At 43.6% G+C, this 19,400-nt stretch overlaps 1 long non-coding RNA gene across 1 annotated transcript in view; it reads left to right on the plus strand.

Moving 5' to 3' along the window:
* The window catches only part of LOC134344774 (uncharacterized), a 48,263-nt gene extending 31,025 nt beyond the window's left edge, over positions 1 to 17,238 (plus strand). Inside the window, exon 4 of the long non-coding RNA XR_010017518.1 lies at positions 14,989 to 17,238. This is a non-coding gene — a long non-coding RNA (uncharacterized LOC134344774). The remainder of the gene's footprint in view (positions 1 to 14,988) is intronic.
* The last annotated feature ends 2,162 nt before the right edge of the window (positions 17,239 to 19,400 follow it).

A 19,400-nucleotide genomic window follows, 5' to 3' on the forward strand; every position in this document is an offset into this window, starting at 1 on the left:
GAACCCGCACTCTGTCACGACCCCAGTGAGGGTTGTGTGGATTTGCAATTAAAAGTTCAGAGGCGTGAGCTTGAACGACCTGCTAATGAAAGGTCCAGATGTCCTCAACCAGATTAGCACTGTCCTACTCAGATTCAGGGGTGGAGTATATGCTGTTCTGGGTGACATAAAAAAGATGTACAATTCGGTTTGGTTGGAAGACCGAGAAGTGCACCTGCATAGATCCCTCTGGCAAGACTCCAAGGACGAAGAGCTGGGGGTATATGCAATCACAAGCGTGAACATCGAAGATAAACCAGCAGGGTGCATTGTGCAGCTAGCAATACATGAAACTGCTAACCTCCCTCCTTTCACCCACCTCAAAGAGGAGCGGCAGGTGCTCCAACACGACAGCTATGTTGATGACATTCTCACATCCCTCAACAACCTTGACCAGCTGAAATCCATCACAGCAAATGTGGAGCAGATCCTGAAGGCCGGAGGTTTCGAGCTCAAGCCTTGGGTCTTTTCTGGGCAAAGTGGGAGGAAAGAGTGCAATGACAAGCTGGAGAAGTCCAAAGCAGAAACCATGGTCTTGCCAAACCAAATGCGCGTTGATGACAACAAGGCACTTGGCCTGGGCTGCACAGTAAAGGAGGACAAGCTCCACGTCATGATTGCAATCAATTTTTCGAAGAGAAAGGAAAAAATGAGACTTGGCCAAGACCTTCTACAAGAGCAAATCAGAGACCAGACGCCAAACCCCCTGACTCGAAGAGAACTGCTCAGTCAAGTATCAGGGCTGTATGATCCAGTTGGCCTAGTAACTCCTGCTAAGCAGAAGGGAGCTATTCTGGTACGAAGGGCATTCCAAGAGGCAAAGGGCAAAAGGTGTCCAGTCAAAGACACATGGGACATAGCACTCTCAGATGGCCTCAGGGAATTAAGCTCTTCGAGGAGTACGTTCAACTTGGCAAGGTAAAGTTCACCAGGGCACTGACTCCCCCATGCTTCACTGAGGAACCCTGGGCAATCATGTTCTCTGATGGAAGCGAGCGCGCCTATGGAGCAGCGATGTACCTAAGGTGGAACTCGGACCAGGGCTCAATCGTGAGGCTGGTGGAATCGAAAGCCAAATTAACTCCCTTGGATCTCAAAGGTGATGCTGTCAAAGCAGGGATGTGTGGAGCAGTGTTTGCCTCATGCCTGAGAAAGTACTTTGAGCTGTATAGCCGAATCCTAGTTGGGAGGTGGTATCATTTCATTGATAGTCAAACAGTCCTTGGTGCAGTACAGCGAGAAAGCTATGGCTATCAAACATTCTTTGCAAATAGGATCGGAGAGATTCAAAACAGCACAGGGATCCAGGACTGGCGGTGGATTCCTGGTCCACAAAATATTGCTGATGTAATCACCAGAGGAGCCAGCCCCCAAGACCTGGATGAAGACTCAAAGTGGCAAAATGGGCCAAAGATTTTGAGTTTGCCAGTGAATGAGTGGCCAATGAAATCAGCCAAAGAACTAGCAGCCACTGCCAGGGAAAGCATCAACAAGTTGCAAAAGAAGGCAGTTGTTGCTGCTTTGACAAGGGCCAAGGCAAAGAAACAAGAACCTGCACAAAAGCAGTACCAGATCAAAGTAGAACAATGGAGACCGCCTGCAGCGTCAGTCATCCGAAGCCTTGTGGACATCAAGTGGTTCAGTGTTCTAACTCGACTAGTCAAAACAGTTGCATGGATCTGGAGAACAGCAAAAAAGTTCAATGGACAAAATCAAGCCATGGACAGTCCAAAGTGGGAGGCAGTTTCTTTGGCAGAAGTCATCTCAGTAAGGGAATGAGAAGATGCTCTAAGAGACATTTTTATAGTAGCACAAGAGGGCGCAACCTTCCCAAGCACCACTACAGACAGGCTGGTAGTCTACAAAAACCAAGACTCTGGGCCGTTGGTTTGCGGTGGCCGAGTGCAAATCTTCAAAGAAGATCAAGTTGGTGTCCCCATCTTGCCCTATGATGCCTGGGTGTCCACACTGTTAACTCGGGAGGCCCACAATGAGAGTCATGATGGAGTGGCTGGAACCTTGCTGAAGATGAGAAGAAAGGGTTGGGTCATAAGGGGAAGGAAAATTGCCCAAAAAGTTGTCGATGGCTGCATGCTCTGCAGGAAGACAAAAGCAAGGAATTATTAACAAGTAATGGGTGACTTGCCACCGGAAAGAACTGGACCTCCTGCACCATTCCAGTTCACAATGGTGGACCTCTTCGGACCCTACCAAGTAAAAGATGTCATCAAGAAAAGAGTAACACTGAAAGTCTGAGGAGTGGTCTTTTGCTGCATGGCCAGCAGAGCCATCCACACAGAGTTGGTAAGCACCCTATCAACCGAAGGATTCCTGATGGCCTATCAAAGGTTCACAGCAGTCAGGGGACATCCAAGAAAGATCTGGTCAGATCCAGGCACCAATTTCATTGGAGCAAAACCAGTCTTGGAGGAGCTGTACAAATTCTTGGATGGCCTGAACGAAGCAGCAAAAAATGGAACGAAGTGGATGTGGAAAATCCATCCTCCTGATTCTCCACACAGGAATGGTACTGCAGAAGCCGCTGTACGCATTGTAAAGAGAGCACTCTAGAGTCTTGGGGAGGAGTGTGGGCTCAGACAGCGAGTTCCAGACAACTCTTCACATAGCAGCCAACCTTGCCAATGAGCACCCAATTGACGCCAGGGTACAGAGCCAGGAAGACTGTATTCAGTATGTCACACCCAACACTCTTCTACTGGGTCGAGTATCTCAAAGCAGGGATTTCAAAACCTTTGACTTTTCCAGCTACCCCTACAAAAGACTCCGAGCAATGCAGTCAGAGGTGACCAAGTTCTGGAGGTGCTGGAGCCAACTCGCTGGTCCTAACTTGTTTGTCAGGAGTAAGTGGCATACTGCATGGAGAAACGTCACTGTTGGGGACATCGTCTGGTTAAGCAACCAAAATGCACTGAGAGGACATTTCAAGCTTGGCAGAGTCGTCAATACTAATCCAGACAGCAAAGGCATCGAAAGGGATGTCAACATCAGGATCTTCCCGAGCTAGAGTGTTCCTGTGACTAAAGCTCTGAAAGTAACAATAAGGCATCCAATCTCTGATGGGGAAAAAAGACAGAATCCAAGCCACAATCCTTCACAGGGACGTCAGGCGGCTGGTTGTCTTACTACCTGCAGAGGAACAGATGGAAAGTCAAGTCAACAATACATCGTAAGAACACGAACTGGGACCACCAAGTTTGCCTTTGAAGCTGGTGATCTCCCCAGTGTTTCCATTGGAAGATCGAGTGGGAGGTGTCAAGTCAAACTAGAGTTTCTAGAAAGTATTGGGAGCTAGAGGCAAAAGAAAATAAAATTTAAAAGTAATAGCAAGAATCCACTGATAGACCAGTTGGAACGCACTGCCTGAGTGCTGCTTCTGCCCGGAACATTGGGGGGACCCAGCAGCATCACAGCGGCAGTCCGGGAGCAGCGTTGGATGCTGAACTTTAAATAACTTTAGAGACTGTTTCATGGAAGAGAGCACTGCTGTCACTGCGTTTTGGGTTAACAGTTAGCAGTTTTGGGTTAGATGATCCCTGTGATCACGTCACAGGGATCATCGCGCGCAGGCGCTTCTGGGAAATGGCGCGAGGATTAAGAAGAGCTCGGGAACCTTCGGAAAGGGTCTCCTGGTTTGAAAATATAACGGTCTATTAGGGAGCGGAGAGGTGCAGGTGGAATCCGTCTACAAAGTCCGGAGAGGTAGCCTGTTTTTCACCTAATAACTTATGACTTATGCCTAATGGCTTATGACTATTGTCTAGTGTCTTATGACTAGTGACTAATGACTAGTGTCTAATGACTAATGTTTAATGGTTAATGGAACTAATGGAACTATCAAACTGCCGCACTTGCGAGAAATAAAAGGAAGAAAAAGGAAAACTTGTTTGGTCATTGAGTGGAATCTAGTTAAAAAACCTTTGGGTAGATGCATTCAATCCCTTTCAAGTGGGGAAGCTGCACATATTCAAAGAAGAAAAAGAAATCCGACTTGACACTGTGAGTCTGACATCAGTTGTGTTAAGGTTATTGGAAGTACTCTAAGGGACCTGATATATAAGTATTTGGATAGACATGGACTGATTAAGGATAGTCAGCACGGCTTCATGCATGGTAGGTCATGTTTAACCAATCTTACAGAGCTTTTTAAAGAAGGTACCAAGAAAGTGGATGTTTTCTACATGGTAGTAAGGCCTTTGACAAGGTCCCACATGGGAGACTGGTCAAGAAGGTTCAGTCACTTGGCATTCAGGATGAGGTAGCAAATTGGATTAGACATTGGCTTTGTGGGAGAAGCCAGAGAGTGGTAATCAAGGGTTGTCTTTCTGACTGGAGGCCTGTGACTAGTGGTGTGCCACAGGGATCGGTGTTGGTTCCTTTGCTGCTTGTCATCTATATCAGTGATCTGGATGATAATGTGGTTAACCGGATCAGCCATCTTGCGGATGGCACCAAGATTGGAAGTGTAGTGGACAGTGAGAAAGGCTGTCATGGCCTGCAGAGGGATCTGCATCAACTGGGAAAATGGGCTGAAGAATGGCAAATAGAAGTTTATGCAGACAAATGAAAGGTTTTTGCACTTCAGTAGGACCAACCAGGGTAGGTCTTACACAGTGAATGGTAGAGCACTGAGGAATGTGGTCGAACAAAGGGATCTGGGATACAGGCCCATAATTCGTTGAAAGTGGCACCACAGGTAGATAGGGTTGTAAAGAATGCTTTTGGCACATTGGCCTTCATAAATTAATATATTGAGTACAGGAGATGGGATGTTATGTTGAAGTTGTATGAGACGTTGGTGAGGCCTAATTTTGAGTATTGCGTACAGTTTCAGTCACCTACCTACAGGAGCAATGTCAACAAGTTTGAAAGAGAAAAGAGAAAATTCACAAGAATGTTGCTGGGTCTGGAGGACCTGAGTTATAAGGAAAGATTGAACAGGCTAGGACAGTATTCTTTAGAACATAGAAGATTGAGAGGAGAACTGATAGAGGTATACAAAATTATGAGGGGTATAGATAGGGTAAATGCAAGCAGTCTTTGTTCCACTGAGGTTGAGTGGGTCATGGGTTAAGGCTGAAAGGTGAGAAGTTTGAGGGGAACATGAGGGGAAGCTTGTTCACTCAGCGGGTCATGAGAGTGTAGAATGAAGTGCCAGCGCAAGTAGTGCATGTGAACTCAATTTCAACATTTACGAGAAGTTTGGATAGGTACATAGATAGTAGAGATATGGAAGGCAATGGTTCCAGTGCAGGTCAATGGGAGTAGGCAGTTTAAATGGTTTCACCATGAAGTAGATTGTCCAAAGGGCCCATTTCTGTATAAATAGTCTATGAACAGACCCACATTGATTTAATTAGTTGTACCAAAATGACTTAACCAATGACTCCTACATAATCTAATTCATTTTTCCCACATGTTGACCATATCCTTCCCCCCTCTGCATATTCATGTGTCTATCTAAGAGTCTCTTCAATGCTACTATGCTGTCTGCCTCTACTACCACCCGGGCAGTGCGTCCCAGACCTCCACCACTCCCTGTTTTTAAAAAAAACACTTGACTCGTACTTCTCTTCGGTACTTCCATGTCTCGCTGTAAATCCATGCTCTGTCGTACTGGACGTTTAAATCATGGAGAAAATATGGTGGCTGGCTACTTTATTTATGCCTCACATAATTTTATAAACTTTTATTGAATCTCCCCTCAGTCTCTGCTGCTCTAAGTGATGCAAAGGATGTTCACTTCCATCACTCATAACATGTGACATGACAGCACCTATACCATAAGGCAAGGTATCACAGTTAAGTTTCACTGGACAATATGTGTGAGTAGTGTCTGATAGTACCGTTCCCGTTGTCTTTTGGAAAGCCACCTCAAATTGTTTTGTCCATTGTCATTTCTTCTGGATCTACGTAGTGAGTTCAAGGAATGGAGCACAGTAGACAGGTTCGGCAGGAACCTGTGATTGTAATTGACACATCCTAAGAAGTGCCATTACTGTGACGTATCCTTCGGCCTTGGGATATCCACCACTGCTTGAATTTTCTCAGCACACTTGTGTAATACTCAGGCATAATGGGGAGTCCACAGTAAGTGATGCTTGGTTTAAAGAATTCACATATACTGCATCGTGCTCTGTTGTGTTCTTTATACGTACCACGGGTTACTAAGTACAAACCATATTCTGGAGGAATAAGAACTAGAACTTTTATTTACAACAGCAAACAGCAACCACCTTTCTTACAGCCATGCTTTCTAGATCATTCTGTCATTTCTGCAAATGCTCAGAACTCTGTCCAATCACATTCTTACACATGACACGTGATATCACCACATATTCCTTACCTTAAAAAGAAAAACAATTAGCAACATTAAACAAATGCATAATTTAACATGTCTCTATCAGTCTCTCTGGGGGTTTACGAACACAAGTAGACCTTCTAAGTGGTTCACACAGTTCTTGTGTTTCATTGTTATTTTCATGTTTTGTCTGGGGTGGATGGGGTGTTTGGGGTGTATGGGTGTATGGGTGTCAGGGAGGGGTAGCACCTCTAGTGGAGGAGCACATCGCGTCCTTTTCAAGGCAGTTAGTCCAGCTTTGGTCCCCACTTGGCACTCAGCTCTCACCTGTGGCTCCCCATAGCTGTTTGCATGCGACAGCGTCCACACCCCAGGCAACGGCTTCAACAAGCCGTCTATTATTTTATATTTTCATTTGATTTAATTTATTATAACTCCCTTAATCTCTGATCATAATCCATACTCTCCAAACCAGGCAGTATCCTGGTAAATCTCCTCTGTACCCTTTCCAGTGCTTCCACATCCTTCCTACAGTGAGGTGACCAGAACTGGAAACAGTACTCCAAGTGTGGCCTAACCAGAGTTTTATAGAGCTGCATCATTACATCGCGACTCTTAAGCTCTTATCCTTCGACTTATGAAAGCTAACACCCCATAAGCTTTCTTAACTACCCTATCCACCTGTGAAGCAACTTCCAAGGATCTGTGGACATGTACCCCGAGATCCCTCTGCTCCTCCACACTACCAAGTATCCTGCCATTTACTTTGTACTCTGCCTTGGAGTTTGTCCTTCCAAAGTGTACCACCTCACACTTCTCTGTGTTGAACTCCATCTGCCACTTCTCAGCCCACTTCTGCATCCTATCAATGTCTCTCTGAAATCTTTGACAATCCTCTACACTATCTACAACACCACCAACATTTGTGTCTTCTGCAAACTTGCCAATCCACCCTTCTACTCCCACAGCCAGGTCATTAATAAAAATCACGAAAAGTAGATTTCCCAGAACAGATCCTTGTGGGACACCACTAGTCACAATCCTCCAATCTGAATGTACTCCCTCCACCACCACGCTCTGCCTTCTGCAGGCAAGCTAATTCTGAATCCACCTGGCTAAACTTCCCTGGATCCCATGCCTTCTGACTTTCTGAATAAGCCTACCGTGTGGAACCTTGTCAAATGCCTTACTGAAATCCATATAGATCACATCCACTGCACTACCCTCATCTATATGCCTGGTCACCTCCTCAAAGAACTCTATCAGGCTTGTTAGACATGATCTGCCCTTCACAAAGCCATGCTGACTGTCCCTGATCAGACCATGATTCTCTAAATGCCCATAGATCCTATCTCTAAGAATCTTTTCCAACAGCTTTCCCACCACAGGTGTAAGGCTCACTGGTCTATAATTACCCGGACTGTCCCTACTACCTTTTTTGAACAAGAGGACAACATTCACCTCCCTCCAATCCTCCGGTACCATTCCTGTGGACAACGAGGACGTAAAGATCCTAGCCAGTGGCTCAGCAATCTCTTCCCTCGCCTCGTGGAGCAGCCTGGGGAATATTCCGTCAGGCCTTGGGGACTTATCTGTCCTAATGTATTTTAACAACTCCAACACCTCCTCTCCCTGAATATCAACATGCTCCAGAACATCAACCTCACTCATATTGTCCTCAACATCATCAAGTTCCCTCTCATTGGTGGATACCGAAGAGAAGTATTCATTGAAGACCTTGCTCACTTCCACAGCCTCCAGGCACATCTTCCCACCTTTATCTCTAATTGGTCCTACCTTCAGTCCTGTCATCCTTTTTTCCTTCACATAATTGAAGAATGCCTTGGGGTTTTCCTTTACCTTACTTGCCAAGGCCTTCTCATGCCCCCTTCTTGCTCTTCTCAGCCCCTTCTTAAGCTCCTTTCTTACTTCTCTATATTCCTCAATAGACCCATCTGATCCTTGCTTCCTAAACCTCATGTATGCTGCCTTCTCCCACCTGACTTAGATTTTCCACCTCACTTGTCACCCATGGTTCCTTCACCCTACCATTCTTTATCTTCCTCACCAGGACAAATTTATCTCTAACATCCTGCAAGAGATCACTAAACATTGACCACATGTCCATAGTACATTTCCCTGCAAAAACATCATCCCAATTCACACCCGCAACTTCTAGCCTTATAGCCTCATAATTTGCCCTTCCCCAATTAAAAATTTTCCTGTCCTCTCTGATTCTATCCTTTTCCATGATAATGCTAAAGGCCATGGAGCGGTGGTCGCTGTCCTCCAGATGCTCACCCGTTACCTAGTACTAGATCTAGTATGGCATTCCCCCTAGTCGGCCTGTCCACATACTGTGACAGGAATCTGTCTTGGACACACTTAACAAACTCTGCCCCATCTAAACCCTTGGAACTAATCAGGTGCCAATCAATATTAGGGAAGTTGAAGTCACCCATGATAACAACCCTGTTATTTTTGCACCTTTCCAAAATCTGCCTCCCAATCTGCTCCTCTGTATCTCTGCTGCTACCAGGGGGCCTATAGAATACCCCCAATAGAGGAACTGCTCCCTTCCTGTTCCTGTCTTCCACCCATACTGACTCAAAAGAGGATCCTGCTACATTACTCACCCTTTCTGTAGCTGTAATAGTATCCCTGACCAGTAATGCCACCCCTCCTCCCCTTTTTCCGCCTTCTCTATCCTGAAATCCAGGAATATTGGGAATCCATTCCTGCCCTGGTGCCAGCCAAGTCTCTGTAATGGCCACTACCTCATAATTCCATGTATGTATCCAAGCTCTCAGTTCATCACCTTTGTTCCTGATGCTTCTTGCATTGAGGTACACACACTTCAGCCCTTCTACCTTACTATCTTTACACCGTTTATTCTGCTTCTCTTTCCTCAAAGTCTCTCTATATGTTAGATCTGGCTTTACTCCATGCACTTCTTTCACTGCTCTATCGCTCCAGGTCCCATCCCCCTTGCAAATTAGTTTTAAACCCTCCCGAACCATGCTAGCAAACCTACCTGCAAGGATATTGCTCCCCCACGAGTTCAGGTGCAACCCATCCAATCTGTACAGGTCCCACCTTCCCCAGAAGAGATCCCAATGATCTAAAAATCTAAAACCCTGCTCCCTGCACGAACTCCTGAACCACACATTCAACTGCCATCTCCTCCAATTCTTACCATCACTGTCACGTAGCACTGGCAGCAATCCTGAGAACGTCACCCTTGAGGTCCTGTTCTTCAGCCTTCTGCCTAGTTCCCGAAACTCACACTTCAGGACCTCATCCCTCTTCCTGGCCTATGTCGTTGGTCCCTACATGTATCAAGACTTCTGGTTGCTTTCCCTCTCGTACCAGGATGTCATGCACCCGGTCAGAGACATCCCGGACCCTGGCACCCGGGAGGCAACAAACCATGTGGGTGTCCTTCTCACATCCACAAAATCTCCTGTCTGCTCCCCTGACTATAGAGTCTCCAATGACGACAGCTCTCCTCTTCTTCGTCCCACCTTTCTGCACCACCGGGTCAGACGCAGTGCCGGAGGCCCTGCCACCGTAGCTCACACCTGGTCAGTCGTCCAAAGAAAAAATACAAGCCAGTTAAACCACGTGAGAGTAGCCGATGGGTCTCAAACCATCGGTGAGATAGGGAGTTGCCTATCCCAGCATGTGAAGACAGACACCGGCGGATTGAGCGAACTGACCAATGGAAGGACCAACGGTCAAGAAGGCGGTCTCTGCAAGTGTCATGGAACATGTAGAGCAGGACAAGACACTGAAGACGTCCTGGTCATCCACTGCGCCTCGTCCCATCTCCAGCCGTCTCGACTCTGTTTTGCCACTGGATCCAGATGGGAATTGGGAAGAGGGAGTGAGGCTGATGCTGCGCTACTCTCCTTCATTGAAATCCAAATCACGCGCTAGTCTCGAAACCATCATAATGGTGTCGAGGTCCTCATCAACGTCGACGATGGATGAACACATGTTTTGTTTGGTCTGCATTAGTTAACTGAAACTCTGAAGTTGGCTCTTTCTTGAGGTCTTCACGATTTCTTCTTAACACTGCTCCTTCTTCTGTTTGGACCATGTATGATCTGGGTTGTACTTCTTCAAGTACTGTAGTTTCCTTCATCCATTCCACTTCTATTTGTAATGAAATACATATCTTCTTTTCTTCATCTAATTCATTCATTAACCGTGTAATCTCTTTTTTATGCTGAGACTTCATAATTTCAGTAAAACTTCTCAATTCCTTCACTTGTGCTTTCACTTCTTCAACTGGATCACTATCCAGGACTAAGACTCCTTTCACCAAATTCAGTCTCTCACAGGCAGGTAAACCCAGTATTAACTGTACATTCTTTGGCACGACCACAAATGAAAGTGTGTGCACAATATTTTTATGTGATGCTTTGGCCACACATGTTCCTTTAACTGAAATGTCTGCACTTGAATACCCAATCACTTTTATATTTGTCTGATGTAACTTTGGTCTTGGCTTTAAACTCAGATTCTGCAAGAATATTTACTTGTGCTCCAGTATCAAGTTTAAACAGAATATTGTTTTGGTTCACTTGCAATGGCATAGTCCAGTCATTCTTACTTTATTTGTTTTCACAAACCACATCTATATAAAACTCCTCAAGTTCATTTTCAAGCACTGCATTTACTTGTTTTATTTTATTTCTACTTCTGCAACAGTGTGAAAAATGATTACTCTTACCACAGTCGTTGCACATTTTCCCATATGCTGGATACTGTTTTTGTCGGTGCTGCCACCCACAGCGATCACATGACGTCTTGCTCTCTGTCGATTTTGTTGTCGCTTCATTATTTTTCCTAATATGTTCACCCTCAGCGTGTACATTGCAGTTCTCAATAAAAAGCTCTTTAGCCTGTGACATTACAGTTTCCAAAGCTTTGCAAAGCATCAAAGCTTTTTCCAGTTCTAAGTTCTGCTCTCTCAACAGTCTTTCTCTCAGGCCATTATCCAAATTGCCACAAACAATTCCGTCTTTAATGAGAGAGTCTGAGAGCTCTGCAAACTCACATGTCTTACTGCGGTTTCTCAACTCCGTAACAAATTGATCAATCGTTTGACCAAATCTCTGCTGACATTTGAAAAATTTGTACCATTCATACTTCACATTGTGCTTCGGTATACAAAATGCGTCAAATTTGTCCATTATTGCTTTTAGATTCAAATTATCTCCATTTTCAAAGGTATAATGATTATATACCTAAATTGTGTCATCACTTATTACGTGGAGTAGAATGGCAGCTTTCGTTTTTCCCATTTTTCATCAGCTCTGATCGCCAATAAATCAATTTCAAAATGCTGTTTAACTTTTTAACAGTTTGCAGCTATGTTTGTCTGGAAACATAGGAAATTAGAAATGTGTGCAATAAAGGAACAGCAGTTATAATGGGTGACTTCAATCTACATGCAGATTGGGTGAACCAAATTGGCAAAGGTGCTGAGGAAGAGGATTTCTTGGAATGTATGCGGGATGGTTTTTTGAACCAACATGTCGAGGAACCAACTAGAGAGCAGGCTATTCTAGACTGGGTTTTGAGCAATGAGGAAGGGTTAATTAGCAATCTTGACGTGAGAGGCCCCTTGGGTAAGAGTGACCATAATATAGTGGAATTCTTCATTAAGATGGAGAGTGACATAGTTAATTCAAAAGCAAAGGTTCTGAACTTAAAGAGGGGTAACTTTGAAGGTATGAGACGTGAATTAGCTAAGATAGACTGGCAAATGACACTTAAAGGATTGACGGTGGATATGCAATGGCAAGCATTTAAGGATTGTATGGATGAACTACAACAATTGTTCATCCCAGTTTGGCAAAAGAATAAATCAAGGAAGGTAGTGCACCCGTGGCTGACAAGAGAAATTAGGGATAGTATCAATTCCAAAGAAGAAGCATACAAATTAGCCAGAAAAAGTGGCTCACCTGAGGACTGGGAGAAATTCAGAGCTCAGCAGAGGAGGGCAAAAGACTTAATTAGGAAGGGGAAAAAAGATTATGAGAGAAAACTGGTAGGGAACATAAAAACTGACTGTAAAAGCTTTTATAGATATGTAAAAAGGAAAAGACTGATAAAGACAAATGTAGGTCCCCTACAGACAGAAACAGGTGAATTGATTATGCGGAGCAAGGACATGGCAGACCAATTGAATAATTACTTTGGTTCTGTCTTCACTAAGGAGGACATAAATAATCTTCCAGAAATAATAGGGGACAGAGGGTCCAGTGAGATGGAGGAACTGAGCGAAATACATGTTAGTAGGGAAGTGGTGTTAGGTAAATTGAAGGGATTAAAGGCAGATAAATCCTCAGGGCCAGATGGTCTGCATCCCAGAGTGCTTAAGGAAGTAGCCCAAGAAATAGTGGATGCATTAGTGATAACTTTTCAAAACTCGTTAGATTCTGGACTAGTTCCTGAGGATTGGAGGGTGGCTAATGTAACCCCACTTTTTAAAAAAGGAGGGAGAGAGAAACCGGGGAATTATAGACCGGTTAGCCTAACATCGGTGGTGGGGAAACTGCTGGAGTTAGTTATCAAAGATGTGATAACAGCACATTTGGAAAGCGGTGAAATCATCGGACAAAGTCAGCATGGATTTGTGAAAGGAAAATCATGTCTGACGAATCTGATAGAATTTTTTGAGGATGTAACTAGTAGAGTGGATAGGGGAGAACCAGTGGATGTGGTATATTTGGATTTTCAAAAGGCTTTTGACAGGGTCCCACACAGGAGATTAGTGTGCAAACTTAAAGCACACGGTATTGGGGGTAAGGTATTGATGTGGATAGAGAATTGGTTAGCAGACAGAAAGCAAAGAATGGGAATAAACAGGACCTTTTCAGAATGGCAGGCAGTGACTAGTGGGGTACCGCAAGGCTCAGTGCTGGGACCCCAGTTGTTTACAATATATATTAATGACTTGGATGAGGAAATTAAATGCAGCATCTCCAAGTTTGCGGATGACACGAAACTGGGCGGCAGTGTTAGCTGTGAGGAGGATGCTAAGAGGATGCAGGGTGACTTGGATAGGTTGGGTGAGTGGGCAAATTCATGGCAGATGCAATTTAATGTGGATAAATGTGAAGTTATCCACTTTGGTGGCAAGAATAGGAAAACAGATTATTATCTGAATGGTGGCCGATTAGGAAAAGGGGAGATGCAACGAGACCTGGGTGTCATTATACACCAGTCATTGAAAGTGGGCATGCAGGTACAGCAGGCAGTGAAAAAGGCAAATGGTATGCTGGCATTCATAGCAAGCGGATTCGAGTACAGGAGCAGGGAGGTACTACTGCAGTTGTACAAGGCCTTGGTGAGACCACACCTGGAGTATTGTGTGCAGTTTTGGTCCCCTAATCTGAGGAAAGACATCCTTGCCATAGAGGGAGTACAAAGAAGGTTCACCAGATTGATTCCTGGGATGGCAGGACTTTCATATGATGAAAGACTGGATCAACTAGGCTTATGCTCGTTGGAATTTAGAAGATTGAGGGAGGATCTGATTGAAACGTATAAAATCCTAAAGGGATTGGACAGGCTAGATGCAGGAAGATTGTTCCCGATGTTGGGGAAGTCCAGAACGAGGGGTCACAGTTTGAGGATAAAGGGGAAGCCTTTTAGGACCGAGATTAGGAAAAACTTCTGCACACAGAGAGTGGTGAATCTGTGGAATTTTCTGCCACAGGAAACAGTGGAGGCCAGTTCATTGGCTATATTTAAGAGGGAGTTAGATATGGCCCTTGTGGCTACGGGGATCAGGGGGTATGGAGGGAAGGCTGGTGCAGGGTTCTGAGTTGGATGATCAGCCATGATCATAATAAATGGCGGTGCAGGCTCGAAGGGCCGAATGGCCTACTCCTGCACCTATTTTCTATGTTTCTATGTTTCTATGTTTCCAGTCAGCTGAAGCGTCAATGGGGGTTGTAAAACTTCCATTTTTAAAGCTGTTAGCAAACAACTAAGAACAAACCATATTCTGGAAGAATAAGAACTAGAACTTTTATTTACAACAGCAAACAGCAACCACGTTTCTTACAGCCATGCTTTCTAGATCATTCTGTCAGCAATGTAGGTGTGGATTCCCCTTCAGAAATAAGCCTATTAGGGTGATAAACCACTTTGTTAGTGTTTATGGTGAGTAACATTCTGGACTTTTCTTGCATCTCCATCTGTAGGTAGGCCCGACGACACTTTGCTGAAACGTTTCCCTGAAGAAAGGTTTGCAAAGATATCCTTTGTCCTGGGCAGTGAGTGGTGATCTACTTTCAGTACTGGGTTGATGAAGACCTTAAAAATCACTGCAGATTCTGATAGACTGATCCTTCTTTGCTACTGGGATAACTGCCATTGCCCATGGGCTCCAGTCAACCTTGGAAAGAATTCCCTCATTCTCTAGCTCACAGGTTACTTTGTCACATATGGTATAAAGAACTAAAGGGCTTTGTAAAGCTTGGGTATGCATTTTCATTTAACATTATTTTACCCTTGATATGTTTTAAATTTTCTAATGCCATCCTTGAATACTGCTGTGGTATCATCCAGTACCTTTCTTAATTTGTTTTTGGTTGACTCTTTTGCAGGGGATGTGGCATGCAAATTGTGAATGGATCTCCAATCAAGTTGTAGTTGTTTCAGCCAATCATGGCTCAACAATGTTGACCCTTCTGTTTTTATCACATACAAGCCCAATGTGACTCGTTGCTTATTGTATTTCACTGTTATGAATGTCATTACCACAAGAGTTACTTTTTCTCCAGTATATGTCCTTAGTTGAGTATCTGCAGGTTTCAGTTCATTATCTTGAAATGCCGTGGACTCATTTTGTGGAATGACTGAAACAGCTGGGCCAGTGTCCAATTCCATTTTAATTAATTTGCTGTTCACTTCGGGTGTAAACTGTATTTCTTTTCTCCTGTACTTTTCACATTGTAAATCTTAAGACCATGCAGTCATGTATCACCCTCATCATTATCAAATTTTTCATCAAAAGCATGCAGATTAGTGCTATTTTTGAAAATGCAACCTGACTTTAGTAATTCATCTTTTTATCTTTTTCTCTTCCCTGCACATGCCACTTATAATTGCCTGCCATCATGCTCTTTGTACAGTATGTGTCCTACTGTGTTGCATTTGCTGCAAGTTTCACCTTTAAACCTGCATTGGTCTGGTGTATGTTAGCCCCTACCACAATGGTAACAGAATTAGTTGGGCTGTGCAGGTTTCTGTTTAGATGTTGCAATTTGTTCACATTCACTTTTGTTCTTTTGTCTCACTCACCAAACCCATGGATCTGCTTCCTTGTAACAAGCCTCCGCTCAGGAATCAAGATAATCCCAATTTCCATTGAGCTGTAAAATTCCAACAGTGCTTGTGTTGGAGCATAAAAGAGAATGAGCCGAACACTAAAAGATTTCCGTAAGTCTGTACCAGCAAAACAAAACTGCATTCCAACATGAATCTTTTTGGGAAGTACCTGCAGGCAAAGGTACACATCAGTGATGAAATTCACCAGCACAACCAATGCATCACCAGTGTATTTAGCCATCTGAAGTGATAGTGTGTTTGAAAATCAAGCCATCATATGTGGGCAGTTGTGATCTCTATCCTTCGGTACACTTCTGAAACATGCATTTGCTACAGCAGGTACCCAAGTGCACAGGATAGTTGTCAACAATCCTCTAAATTCATTGGCAGCATAAGCCAACTAATGCTAACATCTTCTCCTAGTCCATGCCCCTAGTACTGAGGCCCTAATCATACTTAGCTGGCTCTGTTGAGTAGATCATATCATTTCTGTGCACAATACCAAACCAGACAATCTAACACAAGCTCTGTCAAAGGAAGCAGTTTTAACAGGTGGATAGTGGAAGCAATTCAGGGGTGTTTTCAAAGTCTCCTTAAGCAGGTATAACATCCATTGGAATCCCTGTCCCACAACACTCAAAATGGGGAAGGGGTATTCCAGATGGCACTGAGAACGTGGAGTCCATGCACAGGAAGCACTCAGAAACCTCCTGTCACTCGTGAGGTGGTACCAGCTTCCAAACTTACAATACACCCTTTCAAACCCATCTGTGACAGAACTTGCATTTCCCCTTTTGGCCTTATTAGTCATTTCATAAACCACAGCCTAAAGTGGAAATATGTCCTTCTTAACTTTCATTGTCTAAAAAGAAGGCATGCAATATAAATTTGGAATGGAAATTAATGATAATAAAGCACTGGTTGAAATAAGTTTCTGAGCTGTGACAGATTGGAAAAGGAAATAGGAAATATCATATGGAGTCGTATTATTAAAATACTAAGCAGTTCTCTTGCCTGCAGTATCTGGAGACAGGGCCAGCGTCCTGTTGGCCGAAAGCTGGTTCCAAGAGAAAAAATCTATGACAAAAAATTCCTGTTTGAGTGTCGAATTTCCCTGCATTCTTATCCTGCAGGCAGTAGGTTATGGTATGCAATGGAGATTAGAATCAGATACATTCTGTATCAATTAGAACAACACATGGCTAAATACACTAATTTACAAGCCAGGACAAATTTAGATAGCACTTCTGTTGTAGCAGGATCATATAGTAGCAAAACTAAAGGAAAACGCCTCCACCCAGCTGCATGCTGTAAATTCACTCCAACACAAACAATGTCAAGATTAGGCTGAAAAGATCTGGCTGCTCCATGTGTTAAATGATGATTGGAAGCACTGACTCACGTTATCCTGACTGAGAAATATTGATTTCTAATGCTTACCTGTGTCTGAGATTCACATGAAAATGTTATATACAATGAACTAGAACGGTATATTTCTATAAAATAAAATCATACATGATGACCTGCTACAAGGGTTTATCTATAACAGTTTATTTATGTGAATTGTATTCCAAAGCCAACATACTCTATTTGAATGGTTGCTGCGGCAGTCTTGGATCCATTTTATTTCCTTTCCAAAGCACTGCATGTCCCATCAATCGTTCTGCACTTGTCTTTGGTAAGTGGAATCAGCTTGGGAATCTGAAGGATTCACGGTGGGGGTGATTCATCAATTGATATTTCAACTGGGGTGCCAAGCTTGGCTCAGGATGAAGTAACATAGTCAGCAGATTGAGAAAAACCATTCCAGAACTGTATGTCTTTTGGCGGGTTTGCATTAAATATAAAACACCTTTACACACTTTGTTGCATTGTTCTAAGGATCTGTAGGTGGTTCAACTAAAGGGATCAAGAATGTGTGGAAAGGGGTAGGAAAATAAAGTTGAGGACAAATCCAGCCACGATCCTACTAAAGAGTACAGCAAGCCTATTTCTACTGCTATTTCTTATGTGCTACCCTTTTTGAGGTTCCTGATGGATTTTCTCTTTACTCTCCCTGCTAGAGCAAAACCACAATTTTCCTTTTAGCATTGGAACATTTTGTCTTGTAGATCCCACCATGGAGGCATCATCAATACATTCCCAGATCACAATCCAGTGCCCAACTACACTTACCCGATATCGATCAAGGGACTTGTTTCCCAGGCCGCCTTTAGGTTGGAGTTTGATGGCAAGTAATCCTTTGGTGGTGTAATGCTGAGGCTCTAGAAGACTTTGACAAGTGACAAAACTGTGTTCGGCTCTATACAGGAAGCATGGTGACACTTGTGGGCTGCCCCCAGCACATTTTTGCACTCTGTTGGTTGTTGATGCAAATGACACATTTCACGCTATGTTTTGATATCTTGATGTACACGTGACAAATAAGGCTAATCATTACATTGTTTCATGGGCTTAATTGATTTTGACATGTTGCAAATGTTTCTGACAATCTGAGACATCTAAGATAAAAATAAAGGTGTGTCTTAATGAATAATTTTGAAGCTAAAACAGCCAAGATCACATTAAATCACTTATAAAATATAAAACTAAAGTAATAAGAAAATATTCCATACATAACCTTTTGCCTCCTTATCTGCAATTTGGAACTCCTCACTGAAATTAAACAAGATCCAGTGATGCAGTGTAATGACATTGAGTGACCTGCCACATTGTGGGTTTATGGCAGGTCTGTGTTTGTCTTGGACTGACTTCCATTTGCATGTATAAACACTGATGGCAGATGGAACAATATGGCTCATTAATCCTTCACCCAAAAATATGGGTTGAGTTTGTGGAGAAACAGTGAGGCAAGCTGAACTCTTTCCCCTCTTCCCCCTTTGTCCCTATCCTCTCCCCTCCTGATCTACCTGGACCCATTATTTAGTCTCCGTGTCCCTCCTTCACCATCTCTATCTGCCCATCACCCACACATTCCTTTTAACTGATTTTCTTCCTCTCATTACCTTCTCACCTTATCCCATGCTCCACCTTCCACTCCTATCAGATTCCAACATCTTCAGCCTTTAGTCACTTCCACTAATCACCTCCCAGCTTCTGGCACCATTTCCACTCTCGCCTCCCCATCCCGGTCACCTGCATCCACCTATCACCTGCCAGCTCTTGCTTCACCCCTTCCCTCCTTTTTATACTCTCTATCTTTCTTTTAGTCCCAATGAAGGGTCTCAACCCAAAAATGTAGACTATCCATTTCCCTCCATAAATTCTGCCTGACCTGTTGTCTTCCTTCAGTATTTTCTGCGTTGCAAGCAGAACTGTGCCTGAAGAGCAGATTCTGTACTTTATCTTCCATCTGACCCCTTCTCCATTACCTCTGAGGCAATACAGAACAGGAGTTAGTCCCCAGTCTGTAATGTCTAAATGTTAAAGGAAAGGAAAGTAATGCCACCAATTGATCATAATAACCTCAAGTTAGAGAAAGGCTATTATCAATGAATTATAGAAATTTATAGCAGAGAAGTGACATTCAGCCCATTGCATCCAGGTAAGTCAAACATAGGGCTTTATAGGTTATCATTGCTTATTATCATATCTATAGTTAATGGCTCTTCAAGGACTCATACAAGTATATTTTAAATATAATGGGGGATTTCTTCCATCATTCCTCCAGCAGTTAGCTCTGGGTGCC

The sequence above is a fragment of the Mobula hypostoma genome, chromosome 4, assembly GCF_963921235.1.
Source record: "Mobula hypostoma chromosome 4, sMobHyp1.1, whole genome shotgun sequence".
NCBI lineage: Eukaryota > Metazoa > Chordata > Chondrichthyes > Myliobatiformes > Myliobatidae > Mobula > Mobula hypostoma.